Source organism: Aphelocoma coerulescens, chromosome 6 (genome assembly GCF_041296385.1).
Source record: "Aphelocoma coerulescens isolate FSJ_1873_10779 chromosome 6, UR_Acoe_1.0, whole genome shotgun sequence".
In the NCBI taxonomy this organism is placed as follows: domain Eukaryota; kingdom Metazoa; phylum Chordata; class Aves; order Passeriformes; family Corvidae; genus Aphelocoma; species Aphelocoma coerulescens.
The window spans coordinates 25,348,487-25,373,596 of record NC_091020.1 but is presented as its reverse complement, the minus strand read 5'-3'; the positions used below and the strand labels follow the sequence as shown (position 1 = coordinate 25,373,596).

General features: G+C 41.4%; 1 long non-coding RNA gene across 2 annotated transcripts; it reads right to left on the bottom strand.

The window, feature by feature from the left end:
• Positions 1–1,868: 1,868 nt before the first annotated feature.
• On the bottom strand, positions 1,869–24,896 carry LOC138112616 (uncharacterized). 2 transcript variants are annotated; one of them, XR_011151780.1, is made up of 3 exons: positions 24,747–24,896; positions 21,166–21,260; positions 1,869–2,259 (listed from the first exon to the last, which is right to left on the bottom strand). It is a non-coding gene; the product is annotated as an uncharacterized lncRNA (long non-coding RNA). The 2 variants fall into 2 exon arrangements; XR_011151779.1 differs by lacking the exon at positions 21,166–21,260.
• Between the last annotated feature and the right edge of the window lie 214 nt (positions 24,897–25,110).

Below are 25,110 nucleotides of genomic sequence, written 5' to 3'. Positions count from 1 at the left end.
ACTGGTGGCAGGCAGAAGAACACCATGTGCCAAGCAAAACCAGTTAGCCAACTGTCTCTGCTCTTTGAGTGTGAACATGTTGCTTTTCTTCTGCTTGCATGATTTTTAAAAAAAAATTTTTATTTTTAATGAATTCTGTCCCTAACCCTAGGGTAAAGCAGCCCAATTTTCAGTGCTGCTAATAAAAGAACTCCCATTAAACACAAAATTTAATAAAGAAAACAAGCAGTCACATAGGTAAAAACAGAAAAAAAATTGGCTGGGGGAGAAGTCTTCGACAGGAAATTTGGAGCAATCAGAAAACACAAATGTGGCTGCTTATCCTGCAAGATAAAGATATGTGAGGAAAGTGATGAGCTAGTTCCCCTGGTTAACACCTGATTAACAGTTGTATCAGTACAAAGCAATGATGAAACAATTGAAATTCTCCTCATTAAAATAACACAGACGAGGAGAAAAATATTTTTGAAAATGATAACTAGGTAACACAAGCTTAACTCATTCCCCAACTGGGTGAGCAGGGAATGGGAAACACTGAGAATTTGGAGAAACTGTTCTCCAAAGACAAGTGAGAAGTCCCTCTCTTCCCCTATACAAGAACCCCAAGAACCAAACACTGACTTCTTTTTTTTTTAACAACTCTTCAAAACCCATGAGTTGATTATGTGCACAGCCTGTTCCTTCTTGGGTGTCAGCTGTAAAGTAAATATATAGGGATTCATTAAACTCTTATAATGACACCTGGTGCTGAACCACAAGCACCTCTTAAAACACTATCAGGGCCAAATTTTTGGGAGATGCTGGCCCTCACTTTCATTACATCCACCAAACATTGGAAGCAGTCTATAAATAGCACCAAAGCCAGTGCTCTTGTCATGTACACAGTGCCCCGGTTGAATTAACACACTACTTTGACCATGACAAAGTCCTATCTTTAAGGAAAGGGAGTAATCACGTGAGTAATGTGAGTAACACATTTCCACTAGGTCAGTTCCATCTCCTACCCTTCCACCATTTCAAGCAATACTGATTTCAAAAGCAAACTCCAGACTGTCTGGTGCGCTACTACAAGGGTAGAAGGTCGGTCCAACAGTCCAGTTAGAACCCCTCTGGCAGAGAAGGGACCTCTCAATTAATCAGTATTGAGAGCTCACCTGTTTTAACTTTTAACTCTGAAGTTATAGCAGTGCTGCAACACATTCTGCTTTTAGCAAAGTGAACTGAGTTTGAGTGCTTAATTCAAAGTAAACCAGTAAAATCATACAGACAAATCTTCTCCCCATATGTCTCCTGGGACAACAGCCAGGGTTGACTTTCATGTCATCCCAGCAAGCACAACCCCTGAGGAATTCAGTTTAATTTATTCTAACACCTCTGCAGAAGATGCATTGCAGCAACCCAAACATCAAGCGAAGGCAGCTACACTAAACCCCAGTATCTCCATGCTCAGTGTACAGCCCAATATCTATATATCTGCAGAAGAAAATTTCCTATTTCTGAAAGTAATCTCTGCAGCAAATCTTACTGCAGGCAGTACAGTTTCATATTAATTCACAGATCTATATGCCCTCTGACATGCTCATTACAATTTGGAAATCCCTTTGGGAGTGCCTGCCCATTCCACCCATCCTATTTTTTTTAATTAACTGGTCATTTTCAAACCAGTTTCATGAACCAAGGGAGGCTTCAGAGACATGAACTTCCTCAAAAGAGTTTCAGTACAAGTAATTGGATAGAAAAGAGACCCCCAAATTAATGTCTCTTCCTGCAAAATGTTTTTCTGTTAGACATCAGAAAACTCAGCCCTTTCTCTCCCTACCCCAGTCTTATGGATGGAAGAGAGACAGAAAAGGAGTCAACAGCCATGCTGGAAAGCAGTCTTCATATATTTTGATGCTCCTGGTGCAATTTCTTGAAAGTTAAGACAACTTCTGAGATAGTGATCTCAAAGGTGCAACTTCAGCCTGAGGTTTGGGTACAGAGAGGAATGAGGATACATAAAAACACACTTGGGCTTCTCAATAAAACCTACTTGGTTTGTGAATCTAGAAGGCAAGTGGACAGCTATCATTGCAGTATTGCAGACATGAATTTACAGTTTGGGGTTTTGGCTTGTTTTGTTTTTAGGTTTGGGGCGTTGGGTTTGTTGTAGATGGTGTGGTGATGGTGGGTTGTTGTTTTAAAAGCTTCATCCTCCAGATAGAGCGGCTTCTGGGAGAGGCCAGGCTGGCAATTCATGTAGCAGGTAACAGAGGAAAGCTGCACATAATTGAGACAAAAGAGAAAGGTGTACACAGCTCAGACAGTTTTAATTGAATGTGTTTAAAAACACCAAGGCAACATCTTGCATCAAAAGCTCTCTGTGGCTTGCAGCTGATGCCAGCTCTGCCACTGATGTCTCAAGTGTTTCAGGGCAATTACTTCTGCTTTGTGAATCTCTTATCTATAAGACAGAAAACAAGAACCAAAGCTGTTTGCTGACACAAATGGGTGCAGGGTCCCAGTCATTAGCCCAGTCAAGGACTTGAGAGGTCAAGTTTCTCCTCCTTGTAGTAATATTGGTTTCCTGTAAACAGGTCACGTGGGCCTGGTTCACAGTACTCCCTCCAGCACTGAAAAAATCTTGAAGTTCTAGTGTGGCATCTAAAATCAAAACAATGATGAATGATAAGCTACTGAAGGGCTTTAATTTTGTCCCTGTCTTTCCACTAACAGGTAGTTAGGAGTTTTCAAGCTAATCCCTCTGCTATATTGCAAGATGTTGATGGACTTGAGTATATGGTGATTGAAACCAGGAGTACAGAGAAAAACAACTCTGTGAGAAACAAATTACTTAATGTTCCAGGAAATTTATTATAACAATCCTTAGTTCTCAAGTAATGTTTTCTTTATACTAAAAAGTGTTAATTAGTACAATTATCCCTGTGTGGGATGATGATTGTGAGTAAAATTAGAGAAAACTGGGAAGTTATATTATTCAACATTCCAGCAGAAGTTAGTACAGAAATTATAAGATGGAATGCAGTTGGCATGTACAAAATGTATTCCACAATGATTCCCACACAACACAGCCTGCAACCTTGTGTACAGACTAAGAGGGAAGAAATGAAGGTGGGAGCAGGTGGAGACATGGCAGCCAGGCTCTGCTGTAATCCTTGCAGGGGTGGGAAGTGGATGGTACCACGTAGCTGATAAATTCACACAGCAGCTGTCAACCAAAGGAGACAGGAGATATCTTGCTGCTGAACCAGCAACTGTGGCAAAATAGCTCTCCTCAGATGAACTTGGTTCTCACACACCTCCATCTCAGAGTTACCTGCCTCCAAGGTACGACCACCCTTCACTGAGCATGTGCTCTATATTTCAATGACTATATTTTTAAGAGCAAAGCAAGAGACTTTTACAGCAATCAGTAATAAAGGTATGTATGACTGGAGTCACTCAGGCTCCACCTGAATGGAAAGAAATAGTACCATGGTGAATTAAGGATGAGGAGAAGCCAGGGAGGACTCCATTGTGACTTCTGGGATTAATTAGTGGGCTGAAACTGTTTTTCTCCCACACAGGGATCCTACTGGGTAAGAATCATATCCAGTGCATACCGAATGATCCCCTCGAGCAACTTTCATTGGTGATTTGAGCTTGGCTCTGTATTGCTTTAAATTCAGTTTAAATGCAGTTGCCAGCAGCAGATGACATTCATCTAAAAGCAGGGAGAGCCAGGAGGGGCATCTCTTCCTAGATTATAATAGAGGATTCAACTCTCTTAAACTGTTGGCACACGCCCCTGAACAAGTTAGTCAAGCCACACTCGGGTTCAGTGGAGTCATCATAACAGGACACCGACAGACTGGTCAGGCACAAGAGAGAAGTCACATTTTAATTGTCATCTTTGTTGTGGACATTTAACCACTAGCAAACCATAAATGAGCCATGAACAGCACAGGCCCAGTATAAATATGAACATTGTTTGTTACAGCTGGCTGAACACCCTCTGGAGAAGGTCCTATTGATCTGATGGAGAGGAAGATAACATTTTAATAACCATTTAGTTTTAAGAAATTGTTAATGAACTGTTTAACAAATGGAAACTTCAAGCATTACTCAATTGAAAGAAAATATCTCTGTCCAATTTTAGAGCAGAGAGACCTCTGTAATAAGTGCTATCAGCTAGCAAAACATAAACTTAAAAGTCTGAAAGAGTATTCTCTTTTTCATTAGAGTTGGGAGAAATTTATGCTATTCTATTTGCACATATCTTTATTGGTTTAATATCTGTTACACTGCCCTGGAATTCTATGTAAAATAGGTCAAACAAGAAGTCCAGGAGATTATTTCTACAGACTTCTAGAAGTAGCACAGAGGGTGTACTCAACTTACAGATTGTGTTTATCCATTAATCACAAATGAACAATAAAAACCAGTCCAAAACTGGTCCTCCATGAATGGCTGTTCTCAAATTATTTGGAGTATCTCTCCTAAACCCAACAGAAACAGTTATACATATCAGAAAGAGCTAAATAATGCTGTTGAAAGTATTTCAAGGTCTCCAGAAAATCAAGCCAATCAAACCCACCAGGTCATGCATAAAATCATCTCTGTGGCTTCACTGTATGTGTGGTAAGTAGCAAGACAAGGCTGAGGAAGCCAAGTGTTTTAACTGAAGGTGTTTAGCCAGGCCTGGTTAACTTGACATCATGAAGGATTAAGGGCAAGCAGAATGTCAACCAAACCATGGTTTGGACAGATGCTGAAGCCCTAAACTAATGAAGAAACTTTTAATCACTTGGAAGTGCACCATAGCAGTGTCTAAGGACCACTTCCACTGGACATTACTGGAGACACCAGAACAAAGGCCTTCATTTCTATAGCATGAGCTGCCTCATTCTGTAGGTCACACATCAGCACAGCCCACTGCAAAGGCAAATCAGAGGGAGATGTTTACTGCCTGAATTAAAATTCTTGCTGTGTAAGAGACATGCAGAATCTGGACCAGTATCCTTTATCATTTATTAACTTCACTCAGTCTCATGACCTATTTCTGTCATTCAAGACAGAACAATCAGACACAGTCTTTCCATCAATCAGTGCCAAACAAGTGGTAAAAATATCAGTCGTCTGTATCCAAACATCTTGTTTTTATTATTATATATTTATTGAGTTAGAGGAAATGCCAGACTACAAATACATAGCATATTCATCAAAATTCCCACCTTTATCTTGGCTTTTTTTTCTTCCACTGCTGTTAAGAAAAAAGAAAATCCTTGTTGAAAAATTTATATTGGAAGAATTTAGCATTGGAGGAAAATAGCCATGTCAGCTCACAACAGAAAAAACTATTCAAAATGGGACAATTTATTGCATTGTACCCTCTCTTCACTCCAGAGATGCCTGATTTAACAGCTTCTGAAAGCAGCAGGGAATTTGCTGCTTTAAACTGCTTTCCATGTGCTCCTGTGGATCACTCCTACACATGCTTAGCTGAGCAAAGGTGAAACCTGTCCCAAGGGAAGGTGGCTCTAGCCTTGAAATAGGGCAATTATGCTGCAGAGTGAATGAATTGTTGCCTTGAGCAACTATGATTGAGTGAAGCTTCCCAAGAGCACCAGGGTCATTGTGTTCTATCAGATCTGCCAGTTAAAGACGGGACAGTTTTGTTTTTAGAGCAGAACTTGCTCTGGTGAGGAGGTTCACAGGCTTCCATATGAAATTACCATGTTTGGAATATTCACCAGGCAAGAAATGCCCTCAGATGTGTGGGCTGCATCCTCATGTCATACCTCAGATAGACCCAGAGACTCTCAAATAGTTACAGCTGTTTAGGATACACCCCTTGTCAGCTGCCCAAAGCCACCTTAATCCTGCATGCAGACCAGGGTCCTGCTATGAGCACCCTAGCAGGGGCAGGTAGAGGATTTCAGCCCTTCTTCAAACTGGTGGCTGCTGGCACTCAGCTTCACAAGGGAACTCCCTTGAGCAGAACAAGGAAAACCCAGCCAGGCAACTCTGCTACTATCAGATGGGCAGCTGGGGCAAGTATCTCTCTCAGACACTGTACACCCTCTTTTCAGCACTTTCTGCAGCTGTAAGAGGACCCCCTTTCCAAGGTAGGGATGGAGAGTTTAATACATCTCAATAAATTCATTCCTCTCCTGAGCAAAGCTGTCAGAAATCAATGAGCTGTCAGCAACAGCTCTAACTGTATAATTTAATCTCTAGGGTCCTTCACAGCTGGTATGACAATAGAAGTCTGTCCCATGTTCTTCTGGGGACCATGTTACTCAGCACACTGTGACAAAAAGCAAGGGTACAGAAAAAAAATGGATGAGGCAGAGTATTTTGAGTGTGAAGAGAAAAAATGTTGTTTATATGCTGCCTAAAGAAACAGCCTTAGAAATAAATTCATGTTCTTCTTGCCAAAGTCCAAACAGGGCTGTATTTGAGATCTTCTGTCTCACTGCTACCTTGTTCTGATTTGCAGGTGCTCACACCACTTTCCAGGGGACTGGTTTGGTCGACTTCTTCCATTTGGGTAGAATGAGGGAACAATGAAGCTTCCCTTTTAGAGAAAGGTAAGGAAATCATGACTGTCAGACTACACTGACTGTTTACTCATGCTCTATGTACAAGTGAGTACGTATTTCAAAACAACGGGACTTCTGGGGGCAGACAAACTGAAAGAAAGGCTTGCCAACAGTCACTGGGTGAACCCAATTATATCAGGAAAGTGTTTAGTCCCTCCAGAACTTTTTTCACCTAACCTAAACAATCTTTACAGCCTCAGATACTGACTAAACAGTCAGTGTTTACTAAAATCCACATACAGACCAACCTGAAATAATAAGCATTTCATGAGACTTACAGGACTCAAATTGGCCTAGCTAAATCCCCCTAACACATATATTTTTCTTTTTATGAAATTTTAAAATGGAATTTCCCCCTCCCACCTCTTTCAGAGAAAATGTTTAAATCACTTGTCTGTGTCAAGAAATGGGACATGTAATTCCTGATGAGCATCAGCCCAGTTAATTTCAAAAAATTAAAGCAAAAGGGCAGGTAAAACAATGTACAATAAGAGAAAGCTACCCAGCAGGTCACTGATGATGGGATTTTCTAAGACGCCAGTGAAGATATATTTAAATTCTACTGGAGTTTGGCATTTTAACCTTGAGGCAAAATTTGTTTAGCCAGTTACATAGATTTTTAACTGCACATGGCCAGCCTTACTGAGTTATGCCAAGCTGACAAGTGTTAGCACAGTTTCCTACAGCCAGCAATATCCCAACCCTCATACATTGCCAATAGCTCCTTTCAGGTTTGCTTTAATCTGACAGAGACCCCTCCACTTCCGAGCAGAAATATCCAGGTTCCATTCCTCCACTAACATGAGTTCCCAACTGAGCAACCTATACAGCAGGAAAACATAGTAAACAGGAAAAATGAGTTACCAACATTTTTATAGCTTCTTTAAATGTTTTGTCCATTCCAGTTAGAAGCCATATTAATCCTATACAACCTCAAGCTCTGAGCAGTGAAAATGAAACACAAGAGCCCAGAAAGCTCCTCTAGAATCTGGCTGAAGAACTGGCCAATTGCAGTCCAACATTGCAAGACAAAAGTGAAGCATGAAGTGATAGTACAGTCGAGTCAATATGTCTGTGCCATCAGTAAATCAGCAAGGAGGCCAGACCTCAGTCTCTGTGCTCTGATCAAGCACTGTCTCTGGCTCACATCTGGCAGAGTGGGAAGAACACAGCAGCACAAATGTTTGATTATCCATCTTAAAACATTCAGTTCAAACTCCAGCCTTGCTCCATACAGACACATTTCAGGGGCACATCCTCCCATTACCAGGAACAAAGGAAACAGAGCTTTGAATGTGACCAAAAACAGTCTGTCAGAGAGGGAGAGATCATTATACCTTTTCAAAAAAACAAGACATTAGGGACTTACTTTCACTCCATTTGATGTCTGGTATTTGATGTCAACACTTCAGAAACAAAACAACTAAAGTTGTTTGGTTTTGGTTTCTTTCTTTATATAATTCACTATTTTTCTTGCAACCAGTGGCATTATAAGGGTCTTAACAATTACAGGTAACAAAGTATGTCTCTATTGGCATAAATACTTTGCAAAGACAAGACAGGTGAAGTACTTTCTGCTTTGTAGAAGCTGTAAGTATTGGGTGAAAAGAGACCCAGGAATCTCTGTACCAAAGACTGTTTCTAACAGCTTGTGAGTTTCCTGTGCATTGTCCAATCCTTTAAATGTCAAAAGTCCCACACCGTTTTGTTTAAAAGAAAAACATGCCATGCACTACTAATTGAGTAAATCAATACACAGAGAAGGCCACGAAGGGAATGAAATGTTTTTGACATGCACAAGCAGTTGTTTTCAGTGCATAAAAGGAAAAAACCCTGCTTGCTCTTTATGCCTTAATTAAGACAACCTCAGGAATATGGAGTGAAAGACCTTTCCTCTGCACCCTCCTCACTGTTCTGGTCTTGTCTCCCTGCTGTTTGGCCATTAGTAACAGTCAGAAGTCTGTGAACACAAAACAAGTCACTGCAGTCTCTAAGAAGGGATCCAAACATCAGATGGGTTCCCACCAAGCTCCAGAATAGCCTCAGAAATCCATGAAGGCAAATATGTGATGGACTGTTGCCATAACAGGGGCTTGATAGAAAGTGTATTTATAGGGTCCAGTCACATGAGCTATCTGAAGTCTTTGGTAATTTTTTCATTTACAAGTATCTACATTCTTCTTGGAAATTTTAAACCCCTTTGTCTCCAGAAGGGCCTTCCAAGGACATTCTTACAAAACTTTTGAAACCAGGAGTCTAACAAAGGCAGCAATTCGGGCAGAAATCTTTCTCCAGAAGCTTCCTCTGGGCTGATGGGCACTGATGAAATAGCCTAAGACAGCTTGCTTTGAAAGCACTTTAAGGAACTCCATGGAAGCCTGGCATTTGAAGCCACTGAGACTCTTTCCCAGAGCTTTTCTTGTAATGTGAGTCTCTGCAGAGAGATTCACTGCAATGCAAAGATGAGCAACCTCCTCTTTCTGGCTGCTGGAACTTTGGGCTCTGTCTAATAGGTCTTGGTACAGTGCTTTTCTGTCTTGTTAGTGTCTTCCTGGAGGTCAGGCCATGAAGGGCCATCCCTGTGAACTGCTGTGGCAGCAAACAGCAGAGAGCATCTATGCTGCACTGTGGGACCTGCATCTGGTTTCTCAGTCCCCAGCAGAACCATTTGCAGAGATTCATCTTCCCTAAACATGGCAATGGCTTAGATTAATACTTTGGAGGCCTCAGCCTGCTTTCCTCATGAAATCTAACTCTAAAGGGCAATCTAGTGTGGACTGACAAGAAGCCATTTCAGTCTTTCAAGGACTTTCATCCTTACCTTTTGCTTACTGCCAGCTCTGAGATCCTCAAGCCAGGATGGAAACGGAAAGTAGTCATAAGACAAGTTATAGCAACCATAGGCTGAGCTCAATTAAGGCTTGCCTGTCTGTCCCTACTCCTAGAGAGATAAGGGAAAGAGGAACAAAATGATAATATGTGATTTTCTGCCAGTGAGAAAATGAGATTAAGAGACCTGAATCCTGTGAAGTGGTATATGACCAAATCAAGATACATTATGGAAACCATTTGTGCCACTAGCTGTGGCACAAAATGGAGCAAGATAAGACCAAGATGAAATCTACTCTCTCCCATGCTTCAGAATTTGAGATCTATGCGAGGATGGATGTTTAGAGCCCAGTCCTTCTCTCACTACTGGTTTAAGTATTATCTGACCTTCAAACACCTGTAGAGCATTACCTACAAAATAAGGGACTCTGCCCCCATCAGGTTCTGGAGTCTGTTGTTGGCATATCTGCACACACAAATACTCCTTAGTGTCCTGACACTTGTCTATAAGCTGCTTGTGCTTCCATTCAAAGTGCCTGTGGCTGCCAGGCATTCTTGAATCAGTTCAGGAGCAACCTAATCCTCTTGTAATTATTTACACCTTCCCACAAGTCAGACTCTGAAGTGCTTTCTTTTAAGGACAGAATCAATGCATTACTCAATGCACAAAGGTAACACCAAAATTTCCACATCCTTTCTCTTTGCTCCTCAGGCAATCCTATTGCTTGCTAAAATTCAACTAGGTTATGACTCTCTAGTTGAAAGCAACAAAGTTTGTTCCTGTCCAGAATGAAATTTGATCCTGAAGAGACCAGAACTAACAGAGCTTGTTTAGTGGTAATTTTCTGACCACTGTTTTGAAGGAGGACAGTAGTCTACCAACAGTAGATTTTACTCCAAGGAAGCAATATAGAATATTTATGGATGTGGTCAAGATCTGAGCCCAAACCTCTGGTTTATATCCAAAGATCTGAGACACAAAGAATTATTTCAATTCTCAACATGCTAGGAGATTACAGAAGGAAAGCTTAGGTTACTAATAAAGCATCACAGAGGAAACCAGTGGCAAAACCATTTACACTCGTTCTCACTCCTAAATGACACTAAAGAAGAAGCAATCCTGTTGGCCCGACGGAGCTCACAGTATCCATCAAGCACCTGGTTGTCCTGGCACTTCATTTATGCAATCATTTGGTGTCATGATCTCAGAGTGAAATCATAAAAGACACCTAGTGCTTTTCATTTTTATGACTTCAGAGAATAATACAGTTCCAACTTCACTTTTAATTCCCTGACTTTTCCTGACTATGAATATCAGAAAATCTCATTTACTCCATGATCACAGGAGCCTTGGGCTGAGAATGCTGGAAATCCTTAAGAGTAAATAAAACTGTGATTTTTTAATACAAAGGTTTTCTAAGCATGAAGTCTTCCCTCTCTCCACATGTATTGTGCAAAGATCTTCTCAGCAAATGAAACAATAATAGTTTTCCAGCATAGTCAAAGGCACCAGGAAGGCAGTATTACCTGACAGAAAAGATCAAACTGCCTTGAGAAGTAGGATGAGTTAACTCAGCTACTCTTTAAATATGTAAGCATTTTCATCTCTGCCTGTGCAATTAAAAATTAGCATATAGATTTAGCATCTTTAGATTGGTCTAAAATTAAGCCCTAATAAATCATACAAATTAAAAATTAGGCATAAGTTCATCAGTGTAATGTACCATGTATCGTGTCTTCTGTAGAGGTCAGCTCATTAACACCTCAACATAACATGGTCCAGCCTCTTGGTACAAACCTTCCCATCACACAAGTGAGCAAAAAATCATTGGGAGAAGTTCCAAATAATCCAATGCCTTCACATCCCAGGATAGAGTATGAAATGAGATATAATCAAAGAATTACAGAAGATACAGTTAGCAAATGACCTTGTCTAATCTATTTCTATATCCTCAGGAATGGCCACTTTGATCTAAACTAATCCAAATAGATCTTAGTTTTTCCTAAGGGTGATACAAATCATGTCTTTCAAATTGTTTAGAAACACATCTGCTTCCAAAGCTTTTGGAGGGAAAAGTTAGGTCAGATTTCTTTAAAGAACTGTTCCTCCTGCAAGATTTCCAACTTTTTATACTTCCAGTGAAGACTGGAATCTCAAAACAAGTTTTCTTCACAGCCTCACAGGCTCTGGTCAAACATTCTGCAATGATTTGCAGGGTGCAGCTTTGTTGTCTGCCTATTTCACACATCTCCTTCCACCAGGTTCCACTGGTCGTTCTGACACCAATATCTCCAGAAAGTTCTCAACAAGGAAGCTTTTGAATTTTCCAGAAGTGCAGTGGGATGAAGAAATGACCTAATCAACTCCAACCAGAAACTATCTACAGCTTCAACCATAGCTGCTTCTAGCAACACTGGAGATCCTGGAGGTTGTTTAATGGTTTCTAAACCAACTATTCAGTAGGAGAAATGAATTGCACTGGAGACACAGTTCTTTGATTGAGAGCCAAAAGTCAAGATCATTAATCCTGATAATCAAAACAGCAGTGCACTGATTGAAAGAAGCAGGGTATAAGCCTTCTTCTCACAAACAGATTTCAACCCTGAACCACAGCTCTCCTAAGTTTCCTCTGATTTTGACTTGCTATTTCATACCCCTGGCTCCCAAAGTTAAAGCTGTGTGGTGGAATCACTGCCATATTCAACACCATCAGATTTACATCAGCTCATGCTGAGTGTATTTTTGGGGGAGGGGAAAGGAAAAAAACATGCAAAACACAACAGATTCTCAAAAAAATTTTTGTAAGGAAAAAAATTGCATCTTTGGTGGGGACAGTTTTATACAAATCAGAGAGACAGGAAGATAAAACCCAGCATATAAAAACAATCTCTGGAGCAAGCCTTCAGTTTTCTCAAAATCTGCAAATTTTCTGAATCTTAGCACTTCTCAGGTTGCATTTTAATGTTCAATTTTTCACTGGCTATAGTTAGTACATCCATCTGCAAAATGCTGCGGGATTATTTGAGAGGAAAAGCTTATGCATATGAAATAATTTTTATGTATGTACTTATAAAAGAGTATTTCTAAAGTCACTTCCAGCATGCCAATGCTATTTCTCCTTCTATTAATCGAATGTTTAAAAACATCTTTGCTGTTCTATGATCATGAATTAATTTCTATGGGTTCAAACTTTAGAAACACATATATACTTTGCTTGAAATGTTATATTTAGACCTAATCATAAGCTTCAGAGTTCAAAAAAGCTGCTTTGGGAAGAAATGCATAAACTGACTTGGGAGCTATAAGCATCACTACCTACCCTTGTTAGCTGCCATGGTGTACGGAATTAGGTATTTTCTCAAAGAGAATGTCACATATAAAGTCACCCATTAAAGGAACAGAGAGAGGCTTCAGCAAAATTCCCATTCCCTTTTCGTTGATAACCACAGAGTGCCCTTTCCAAACTGATCTCAGCAGCAGGAGACATCTAAAGGCTGAGTAACATACTGCAAGCAAACAAGTATTTCTATTCAACAGCCCATTTCTTGAACAGAGTGCAATGAGTCTGCTTCAGATCGTTAGACCCAGAATTACATTACTAAACATAGTGAGGTTTTCAGGCACTCAGAGCAATCAATACACCTTTCAATACACCCTTTGATAGGGAAATTCCCAATTTGGGGAGTTAGTTGAAAGAAATCTGATTTCAGCTCCTAAGTCTGATTCTATTTGTTTCATTCCAACTTTTGTCAAATCTAGAAATATTGATGTGTGTAGAGGAAAACTATTTTTAAAGATCCAGTAATTATGAAAATAGGAGAAGCTCATAGAGGCATCTGATTGATGACATTTCTGAAGTACTCTAAACATCCATGGAGACTCATCACAAAATGGTGAGATTATCTAGCACAGTTTAAACTGCAAAGAAAGGAGATTAAAATGAATACCTTTTGGTTTTGGTTTTTTTGGGTTTTTTTATCCAGCAGTCAAGGACAGTCACTGCAGCTCAGCTGATGTGCTGTAGCTCAGCACAGTGACCTGAATGAGGCTCCATTCCTTGCCATCATCACAAGGGGTGCAAGCCAGGATGTTGGAGCAATCCTTGTATCGTCAGCATTGTATCAGCACCAGGCAGTTGAAAATCTAGCCTCAATCCTACAAATCTGGACCCAAAAATCCAGTCCTATAAACATCCTGAGGCTGATATTTCCAAGGGTAGAACAACTGCCAGGTACTTCAGCAGCAGCTTCTGTTCCACATCCCTCAGACTGTGCAAATACAACCCACATGAAATAACAGAGGGTACAAGCACCACTCATCTCCAAACTATATAAATAACACCAGTGGTTCGTAAGATAGCAAATCCTGGGGCCAGGCATCCTGTGAAGTGCTGTCTCCCAATTCTGACAGTCCTCATGCCATTTAACCCAATAACCAACTTTTCACTAAAGTAAGCAATGTACATAGTGCTCTTCCCTGCAAGAAGAAAGGGAAGGTGAATAGCATCCCTCTGCTCCTCTGGCTTTTGCTGCTGGCTAATTATTCATTTGCAATTTATCAGCTAATTATACATGTTCCTTGGCATTTGAAGACTTAGGGGCATACTTTATTTAATGGCTAGTAATTACACAGGCTTCCTCTGATCCCTGTGCTCTAACAGGAAGGCTTTTCTGTTTTGCCCTTGTGCTGTCAGATCTAGAGGTTAAAGACCCCAGGACAGATGGTTATCCTGTTGCACACAGAAGCAGGCTTATACTTCATGTGAAGATACAGGGTTCCCCAATAATTATCTGTTAAGGAAACAAATTATTTCCTTTAGAGCTCGATGCTGATCTGTCTGTTCCCATGTAGGTGAAAAATTACCAAGGTGCAAAAGGCAATATGAAGACCAATCCACTGCTATTTTTTCCCTGGGAACAGTCCAATATACAGGCCTTGCTCCTCAGCTCCACATCTACACAACCCACTGCTGCAGCTGTCTGCCTTGGTATGCAGCACCACCAGGATGTCCCTGTGAGACAGGGCCTGAGCCTCAAAATATGTCGATGTGGAAAAGACAAACAGATATGGCAGGATGCAAAGAATTCTTTGACACTTGGCACAGATGGTTGAATAGCACAGCTGGGGGGAGTGAGACTTAGGCAGGAATGCTGACAGAGATGGGAAATATTGACAGCAGTTACAGTTGTGGAGAATATACTCTGTATTTGTTGCCATCGGTGTTTGTGAAAGAAACCGGTGTTTGTGAGGATTCCACTCACATAATTGCCTAAGAGACTTAACTGTGGGTCATTTCATCATGAGAATGCTCAGAAAAGATGAGGTGGATTAGCAAGTGGCATGGTGATAGCACACATGAATTAGGGTTCCTTACATTCCCAAATGGATACCATTGTCCTGGAAGTTTTAAAGCCCTGCTGCTCCTTCCTCTAACCTAAGGCCACTTTATGTGTGAATGAGGGCATTCACATGCACTTTGGAGGCTAATTTATCCCGTTTTAGTTATTAACCTGTACCTCGCATGAGTTTTCTTCTCTAGGCAAACTGTGTCCCAGCCATTTATTACTAAAGAACCTTTAAAGTTTCCAGGCTCCAGACAAAAGAGAAAGGTATTTACATATGCCTTCAACAAGAGTGGACTTCAGAGATTGTGATATCCAGATCAAACACTTGCATCTCTAGCCCCTCTCCACAGTTAGGCTTTTGAACACCCCTGATTTTGGCAATGGATTAACTCTAGAGCAGAGCAGTAACTTGAACCTACCACTCCTATCCCAGCTCAGCTGGTAGTCAAATCATTTGTCCATCTGTGATCTGCACTGCTGAATCAATCAACTCACATGAAAGGCAAATGATCTCTTAAGCTTCTTATAATGGAAAAATTTCTCTTCCTCACTTTAGGCAAACAACTTCTTAGCAAGACTGAGGCAGCATCTGATATAAAGAGTTAATACTCCCAGCCTAAGGATTCAGAAAAAAAAGAAAAGAAAAGAAAAAGAAAAAAGGGGCTTTCAAAAGTAATGGGATCAAGCTAATAGGTCCAGTGATGGTGGATATCACTTATGGATATATCAAATATTGCAGAGGTTTGTAAGTCCAATAAAAAGTATTGCTTTGCATCTGTTGATGCCATGATGATTTTTTGCCTTTTCTTTTATACCCCTGTTATACCTTTTTACAACTTCTGCATTCTTAGTGCTTTTTGCCTACATTCTTGGACTTGTTTGTCAAGCTAAGAGACTAAACATTTTAGAAGCTTCGTAGCTGGGGATCAGTGTGCCCCAGACCCCACGGTCTCTCCAGAACACATTCTGTAAACCAAGATAGAACCATCCAGGGGAAGGGTCCTTGGGGAGGGGAGCTCACTTGAGCCTCTCATTGGGGAATCTTTGATAGATATGCTAATTAGTAAAACCTATAATGTTATACCCAATGTTCAGGGGAGACACACACACTGGAGTGGGGTGCATCTCAATGCATACGACCTGGACATGTGCACCTAAGGGTCCTTAAAACAAATACCAAGGTAAAATCCCTTTTCCCCTTCTAACCGTGTATGACTCTTGATTTTAAGACCAGGAAAAGGCATCACTGTACTGTTTCTTAATTTAACTATGCATCGGTACTACTGAAAATGTTTGTCCCCTTTCACATCCACATTTACCTGTTCCTGCTATTAAATCAGTGGCACCCCTGTCTCCTGAGACCAGCCAAGCTTGCAAATACACCTTCTCTGGGAAAGGGAATGACTATTTTAACAGAAAGCCAAGAGAGGCCAGACTGCAGATCCTGTGAGGGATAGACAAATGAGAATTAATGTGGTCTCTTAATGCCCAGGTAACTGGGAAGGTAACTCTGGCCAGGTAACTCTGCTCTGAAGAAACAGGGTCATTTAGGTTGGAAAAGACCTTTAAGATCAAATCCAGCTGTAAAACAAACACCATCAAGTCCAGCACCAAACCACATTCCTAAGCACTACATCTTCATGTCTTCCAAATACCTCAAACTGGTAAACCATTTTCCTGGGCAGCCTCTTCCAGTGCTCCATACCCTTTCTGTGAAGAAATTTTTCCTAATATCCAATCTAAACTTCACCTGTGCAATGTAAGGCCACTTCTTCTCATCCTATTATTTTTAAGTAGTATCAGAGGAGAGCCCTGAAATGACACAGTAAATACATTCTCTGATAAAGCCTGTTAAGGAGAGGGGCAGACAACATTTAAAGCAAAGCTATAATACACCAGCTTTAGTTTACCCGCTTTTGTATTAGATCCCAATAATGAGCAGCGATGTTTCACAGTAGCTCAAAGCCCACTGTGAAGGAAAAACCAATTTCTGGCTGCGATTATAAAGGTTCCTATTCTGATTTTACTTACTTGGTCTCTAACTCCAGAATTTTTGCCTACTTCAAATGATGCTATAAGAAATAAGAACAAAGGAAAAAAAAAAAAAGGGGGGAATCTATAAATGCACATAATTGGGGGAATAACAACAGAAAAAGGGAATGGGTGCTGCACTTCATGGTAGAAATGCTTGCTTGAAACTCAGAAACAGAAGAAATTTCAGGTCCTATTCCAGATGTCTTGTTCGAGAAAAAGTGGGAAGAAGAGAATTATCCAGAGAGAAGCACAGGGATGAGTGTTTTCTGGGTAAACAGCAGAAATACCACATTTTCTGGAGGATATTGGTTACTGAAAACAGCACAGTATGAAACAGAGAGTCTAAGTTCTTTGTGATGGTGACAAGTCTTTGTTTAAAAGCTGAGATAAACTATAGTAAGTAATGGGAATTTAGATTTGATTTCAATAAGGAGAAACTGTTAAGGACTGAAAAGTGGAAAGCAATGCAGATGAAAGTGATCATAAGACAGCAGAGGAAGGGAAAGGAGAATGAGGAGAATGAGGACATAATGTGGACTTAAAAAAAAAACCATCAGACTTGAACACATTCAGAACTGTGAGGGATGGTCTCTTGGGAAGATAATCTAAGGTAGGGAGGAATGCAGGGGATCTGGTAGTGCTGAAAGGGACTGTAAAATTAAAGCACAATAGCAGCCTATGCTGGTACAGAGCAAAGCTCGTGAACATAGCTTGAAACCAATATGGTTACATTAGGAGCACTTTAAAGGCTGAACAATCAAAAAGCACCTGTATAGAAGGTGGGAACAAGGACAAGCAACTCAAAAGTATAAAGGACTAGTGTAAGCATGCAGGGATAAATCAGGAAGGCTAAGGCACAAGTTGAATTACAACTAACAAGGACATAAAGGCAACAAAGGAGGTTCTATAAATACATTAAAAGAAGAGAGGAAAGAAAAGCATAAGCCCATCAGTTAATGGAGATGAACAAATCTGATGATGATGAGAGTGCAATGTTATCTCTGCGACAGCCTGCAGAAAAACAGGTTAGTTGTGACCCAACACTTAACACAATCATAATAAGAAGAAAGCTGGACAGAATAGGGAACAAGTTGCAAACTGCTTAAACAAGTTAGGGCTTGCTAGCCCTTGCTAGCTAATACTATATATTAAAATATAGTAAATTCAGGTGTGAATTTACCCCTGTGACTCAGCACCAACCACCAGTGCTTCACATCTGTATCTGTGGAACAAGTGGGCAGATGTATTGTTCCAGAAGCTTGTTGGTGTCTGACCTCGGCAAGGAGGTGGGGATGACAACACACCCAGAATATTTCTGGAGATAAGAAAAAGTACATATTCACAAAGGCAAATTTCAGCATTCTTAAGACTTTTTTTTTGCCAATTTCTTGAATCTGTTCATCTGAGAAGTGTGAAAAGGGCCCCACAGTTACCAGTTCGGTGCAATTGGGTAATGCCAGCTTTTCTTTGCCATTTTCCATGGAGGCTGGCCTTCAAAAAAATATAGAAATAGTTCCTATAGTCAGAAACACAACCCCTTAGTGTTAGCAGATGTGTTACCCAGCAGTTTCTGCTGCTAAGTCAGGGTATGGACAACCTCATGCACTCCAAGATGTTGTAGCCTCTCTCCTGGCAGGCCAGGATGTGTCCCTGCCTACCATCCTCCATATGGCACAGACCAGATGAAGTGTGTGCTCTCAGGACTCCAAGTTTTAACTGTCCTCTATTAATAACACAGATTCTTCTTTCTACAACACAAAGTGACTCCACAGCATTTTCTGGTAAGGGAAATTATAGCTTGGCATCTGTTCTTTTCACTGCCAGAACCAGATTGCTCATCTTATTATATCTTACAAAATTGCTCAAGACCTGCAAGGAGAAAATGGATTTTCAATATGGCCTTTTTTTGTTTTAATAGGCACACTTAAGATCACGAAAAGCACCATGCCACTTCCAAACACACCACAGCACTTTTTCAGGAACAGACATGATAAAGGCATTAGGAAATAAAACTGAGGAGCTTCAAAACATAACATCCCAACACTGATACCAAGATCATCTGCTTGATTAAAATGCCCTGTGCAGTGCTGTTCCATTTCAGCTCAGCTGGGAGCAAGTCTACCACTTAACCCTGGGTGGTGACTGAGCACAGCAGAGAACATCTCATGACACAAAAAAAGGACATTTTGTAGCTATTCCCTTCTCCTGCAACCTGTTAATTTACAGGTGAACAAAACTCCCAAAACTGGGATTTCTAACTGAGACACAAAAGAACTTTCAAGAACATGACACAATGGCACAGGTTCAAAAGAGGAAGCACCCTGGCAGTTAGGATTTATATTCCTATTCACTATCACCCATGTTAGGGAATAGAAGGACCACACAGCCAAGAAGAGCTGTGTGTCTGCATTTAACTGTGCTCTCTGCTGAATAGAGGTTACATTAAATCAATACAGAAGATAATTCTTGACTTTTATCCTGCTGCCACACCTTGCCATCCTGATAAAGTTGACAACCACCTGCTGGGTTACACATGGCCTTCCTAAGCCTCACATGAATCAACAATAGAAATAAAACTCTAAGAGATAAGGATCTGTGGCAAACAGCATACCCTTGCAAGTAATGTGCCTTCTACAAAATCTTCACAGAACTAGTGAATGTCTCCATTCCAAGAAGTTATTTGAATTTCTTTATAGGGCATTCCAGCTGTTGTGTTTGTCAAATGGCAGCCAGAGAACAGGGAATATTAATAAATAGCCATTATCCATATGGTACTCACACCATGTGCTTGTATCTCATGTACTATTGCCCCTGCACCACAAGCCTACACAGCTTGAAGACTCAGCCCACAGCTGGCCGTGTCCCAGAAGCATTTCCAAGAGGGAGCACCCACACACAGACCCAGAAGCAGTAGAAGGCTCAGAATAGAGTCCAGCTCCAGCATAAAAGATCCGCCTTTGGCTGCTGCTGAGAACAGCTAAATACAAAAGCCAGGAAAAGAAAAATGATCTGATTTTCAAGTCAAACTGTCCCCCCTCTCTTATGCTCACAGTTCTGATTTAGGCTCTTTACATCTCCTCTTCCTCATCCCTGCTTAGTCAGATGTTAGCAGAATCCAGAAGGGAAACCCACAAACATGGTACAACCTTCCAAAAGAAAATATGAACTCCAAAATTACCATATTCACATTATTGGGGAAATGATTGCTATAAACTTGCCTAGAGTGACTTTCTGTCACCTCCCTGGATTCCCAGTTCAGCGGATACTTTCAGCCCAGGGACATCCACAACTAATAATGCTGCATCCTGGTTGTTGGTCAGCAGCTGAGCACAGGGAGTTTTTCCTCCCTCTTCTTGAGCATCACTGAAGCAGCACACAGGATGCTTCCCCTTCCAGAAGGAGCAGCTGGAACCACCCCAGCAAAGCAGAGGGGTCAGGGTGAGAAGCACTGTACCCTGGGGAGATGCAATCTCTATTCCACAGGTGCACTGTGCAGCTCAGCCAGGTAATGTAGCTGTGCTGGCTTGACACATAAATCAGGCATTAGCATTTTCATTCTCTGTCCACAGGGCACACAAAACTAACCAGCATGGTGCACAACTCACTTCGATTCAGTAGCAGAGCTGCTATTCCAAGGGCATTCATTAAGTGCAAGGGGCCAAAGGAAACAGACACAGCACAGTGGCCATTTCCCTTCAAGTGACTCTAGTCCTTTTTTTTTCAGAAGACACTTATTCTTCTAATCTTCTGGCATTTGATATTAACAGATCACTCCTGCACCAGCTTCATCTCCCTCCAGCACATCTTCACTACCTACAAACTTCACTACTGCTTTTCTCAAAGGACTCCGAGATCTGCACTAGTCTTCACGTGTGCAATCACATCCCTTCTCATACATGCAGAAATCCTGTGCTGCACTGAGAAAGCTAAGCATACAGTCTGCAGAAATCTCCTTTCAGCATAAGGTTTGTGCTCTTTATACCAATGATTTTAAGATTAGCCTGAACTGGTTCCACTCCACTGCCATTTCCTGCTGGTAATTTACAATTGGGTGATACTGAACAGCACCAAATAATGTAAACACCGAAATAATGAAAGATAAAACATAAGGGGGTTATAGGAGCTGCAGCTTCAAGTGGCATTTGCCAATGTTGTTTTGGGCAATTTAAAAGCAGTAAATGAAGTCTGCATGCCAAGGAACCAACACCTGTAAGCAGTTTGAGAAAAGAAGCCATTGAAAATAAGATAAGAGAAAGGCTAGGACTGAGCTGAGTTCAGGAACATAAAACATCCTGGGACCAATTCCAACTAAGGCTCAGAGTCTGTGCAACCCCACCCCAGGTTAGAGGGACTGATGATGCTCACAGCTCACCTGAAGACTCTGAAAAGAAATCATGAAATCCAGAGATCACCTCTGTCAAATGAGGAAGCGTTCACTGAATGTCCTGAGAACTCCACCATTTAAACCTTAAAAAAAAAAAAAAATACCACCACCTACAGTCATTAAAACTGTTTTAAAAAGTCAAATTTTGATTGCAGAAACGTAATGTGGAAACAGCCTGTGAATCTGAATTATGGTGAGTCATGCATATTTTATTTCCCTCTTCAAATGTAAATGAATGCCTAATGCATTTAAAGTTTCATCTATTGCCAGGTTGTTTTACCAGCAGATGTACAAAGGGAAAGAGATGACAAGGAAGCTAGAGCAAGACAGTTCTCCCAGTACGTGAAATCCTGAGCATAGCAGCACAGTAGATGTAGCCATGGTCCACATATCCTAAATGGTACAGGAAAAGACAAAGGAAAGAGTAAACAGTCAAGGAGAATGGGAAGAAAAAAATGGTATCTTCATTGTTACTGGGATGAAATGAGGTAGGTGGAAGCCCCAGCTGTGTATCTTGCTGTGCTTACTCCCAACCACCTTGATGTTCTCTCAATGAACCAGCAGGTTCTGGTCTCTCGAGTACCTTGAGCATCCTGAAGTTTCCTCCAGTGCACAGGAGGTAATTTCCAGGAACCAAGAATACCAAAATACAGCCATCATGCCCTCCCTCTTTCCCTGATTACGCATCTGATTTCCGTGTGGGACATTTGGGAAGTTAGGCAGCACAGGAAACTTGGAAGGTGGGAAACACATGGGGAAGGGAAAAGCATGTTTTCAAAGCTTCCCATCTGGTTTGCCTCACCAGGTAGCTCAGACCCATGAGACCTGGTGCAAAAAACCATCTGTCTGCCTATCTGTGCCCTGGAGGACCCCCAAGGAACCTGCAGAGAGGGCAAGATGGAACACAACAGGCTACAGATGTAGAAGAGACAGTGAATTGCCATGGTTTTGAAAGAATAGCCAGGTCTCAGAAAAATATTCTATCCAAGAGACAGAAACCACTCAAGGCCTTATAGGGAAAGCAAAAAGCAAGTTTTAGTTTGGCAGCTTCTGAGCTCCACACCCATTCTATCTCCTACAGCACCAAAGCTTTATCATGGCCAAGAGGTCTGGAAAATGACCAAATCCTTGAAAGTAAATGAATATTTCCAGTAACATATTCCTTTCACCTAGTTTATTCCTAATGACTAGAAGCTGCTGCTCACAGAACAGTAGGCATGAGAGATGGAAGGAAACCAAAGGACCAATTAGGTCATTAATCCATCAAGTTGACAGAAGATTAGTTCCTAGAGCATATTTCTTACTGTTTTGTCCAGTTAAATTTAAAAAAAAACAGCAGTGGAGAGTTTATCCATTCCCTTGAGAAAATTACCCACAGCTTGTTAAATCTCTCTCTTCAAGAGAATTTCTATTCTTTCCAGCTTACAGTTTCCCTTTTTCTTAATTTTATGTTGCTGCTCTTAGAAACCTTTTGTAGGCCATCCCCCAGCACACATTCAGCAAGTGCACATGTGTTCTTCCTTATCCTCTAGCCACATAAAATATATTGAGACATTTCATCCTTTTCAAGTGCATTTTCTTCCTGCCCTTTAAATTCAGGAAAAAGTGGTACCTTCTTTTGGGATTTTTTCCCCCCTGAACTTCCCTTCCACCTGTCTTTATTTCTGCTGTCCCACTAGATTTGAAAACTCAGACTGCTACATTGATCTGCTGAAAGTAGTAAGACAAAAAGACACAGATTATGGAATAATATCAAATGCACCAAAGTTATTCCAGAGGGGAAATATAACACAGACACTTTTTTTTTCTTTCATGAGACAACAGGATGGAAGATTGTCTGGCTGTTCACTCCTGTCTCAGTAAGAGGTGCTCTTCAAATGCACCTTTACCTTCCTAGCAGAAGGATCATGCCAACCTCTGGTAAAGTAGTAAAGAGTAAAAAGGCAAGCACGAACACAAAAAACACTCCCAGGCAAGTACGTTCCATATTGATACCACTACTACATCCAGCCATGACAGAGGTTTGGATCTCAAAGCACCACTCCTCCCTCTAAGTCAAGTCTCAACCTCCCTATGTGCTGAAATGGAGAGCAGCTGCAGTAATTGCCTGTGGGACAGGTGACTCTAGCCCAGGTCGAGGCTGCCCCTTGCTAGATGCCAAAAATCTCAGCTGAAGACTGGCTACACACTGGAGAAATCAGAAGGGACAGAATCCCTTCTAGTCTGAGGGCTGGAAATCACAGAGAGGGATCACACACCACAGAGCCCCAAAATGGACCAACCATTCTAACAAGATGTTTTTGATTAAGTAGGAGATAAGGATTAATTTCTTAATGCAGCATCTGACGGAGTTGCCGCCTGTAATTACAGGCAGAGGAGTGCCACAGACAGCACAGCCTCTGGGTATCCCCAGGCAGAGATTCCCAAGGGAGCCTATTCTTCTCAAGGCAATTGTCTATGGACTTGCCCAAGTAGAAATACTGAAAAACACACAACACAGTAGTCCAACCCCACTGAAACATGAAGCTTGTGCAGATTTCTATCTGACGGCCAGGACACCACAGCCACATGGGCCATTCCTTGCAGCCCCACTGACTTTAAGAGGGAGTGACATTCACCAGCCGGAGCACATCTGGGCAAGGATGAGCTCTTGTCTCTGTCTGTCTGCTGCAGGCCACTTTGTTCAACTGGAGGGGAAAGAAAATATATGTTTTCATGGGACTGCAGAGCCACAGACCACCAGGAGAGTCCAGAGGTGGTTCAGCTACAGGTAGAGTCAGAGCTCTCTACAGATAAACAACATTCTCTGCTCCTAGTTTAGAACAGGAGTTAAGGATCACAAGCAACAGAAAACTGCTCCTGACAACACCAACTCTGTCTCCTCCTCACACGGATGGTAGAGATCTCATTAATGCATTTTTACTCCACACCGTCATAATCTCTCTTGACTTTCAATGGCTTTGAGCTACAACCACACACCTTGAAGAGTCTGATAAACTCATCTTTAAACTGATTATTGAAATATCCAAGCTGTTCATGCAACAACTGCCAGCTGAAGCTGCACTCTCTTCACTGCTTAATCTTCACTTACAGTGTCAGAATTCATTTGTTCTTTCCCACTGCACTCCTTATACCCAATTGTGCATTCCCAAACCCTTGCACATACCCCTCTTCCCACCTCCAATGAGCACACTGCTTACAGGATTTCTGGAAACAGCTCATTTAAGGGAGAGCTTATTTGTTTCAAGCAATGAACAAAAAAGAAAAAGCAAAAGGAAAAACTCAATTACACGTTAGTTGAGGACAAAACTAGAGCATCTCTGATAACTTTATGTGCAGCAGCAGAACTTCATATTTAATTCTTCTCCACTTCCTCTTCTGAATTCCGAAGCAGTATTAAGTAGCATCAGCTCTCCACACTGCCAGAAGCAATTGCATTTAGATGTCCCAACATAGGTTTACGAAGAAGCTATAAACATCAAGATGCAGCTACCACACCCAGCAAAGGGGAATGGACTTCTTTCACCACCCTGCCACCACCTACGGCTTCAAGCAATCCATGGACTTACCTGAGCCTTAAGGCCTCATCTGAATGAGAAATCCCCACACCTCTGCCACAACGGACAAATCCTTCCTCTAAGTTGCCTCCAGCTCCTTTTGTTCTCCTCCAGACCAAGAGACAGAGGGAAGAGGAACTCAGCTCTCAGTCCAGAAGCATCCTCCACATTGCTAACCTCTTGCTCCTCCTCCCCATTGCAAATTTGAAGGTTCTTTTCCTTTGCAGCTGTTCCCACTCTCTCCTGAGGGCCCCAGAAGCAAGGGCAGACAGCTGCAGCTTTCTGCAGAAAAGGTCACTTGCTGACTGCTTGCCAGCTGAGGGACAATGTCCATCCCCCTGAGGAAGGCAGATATCATCTCCTCTGCGTGACATTT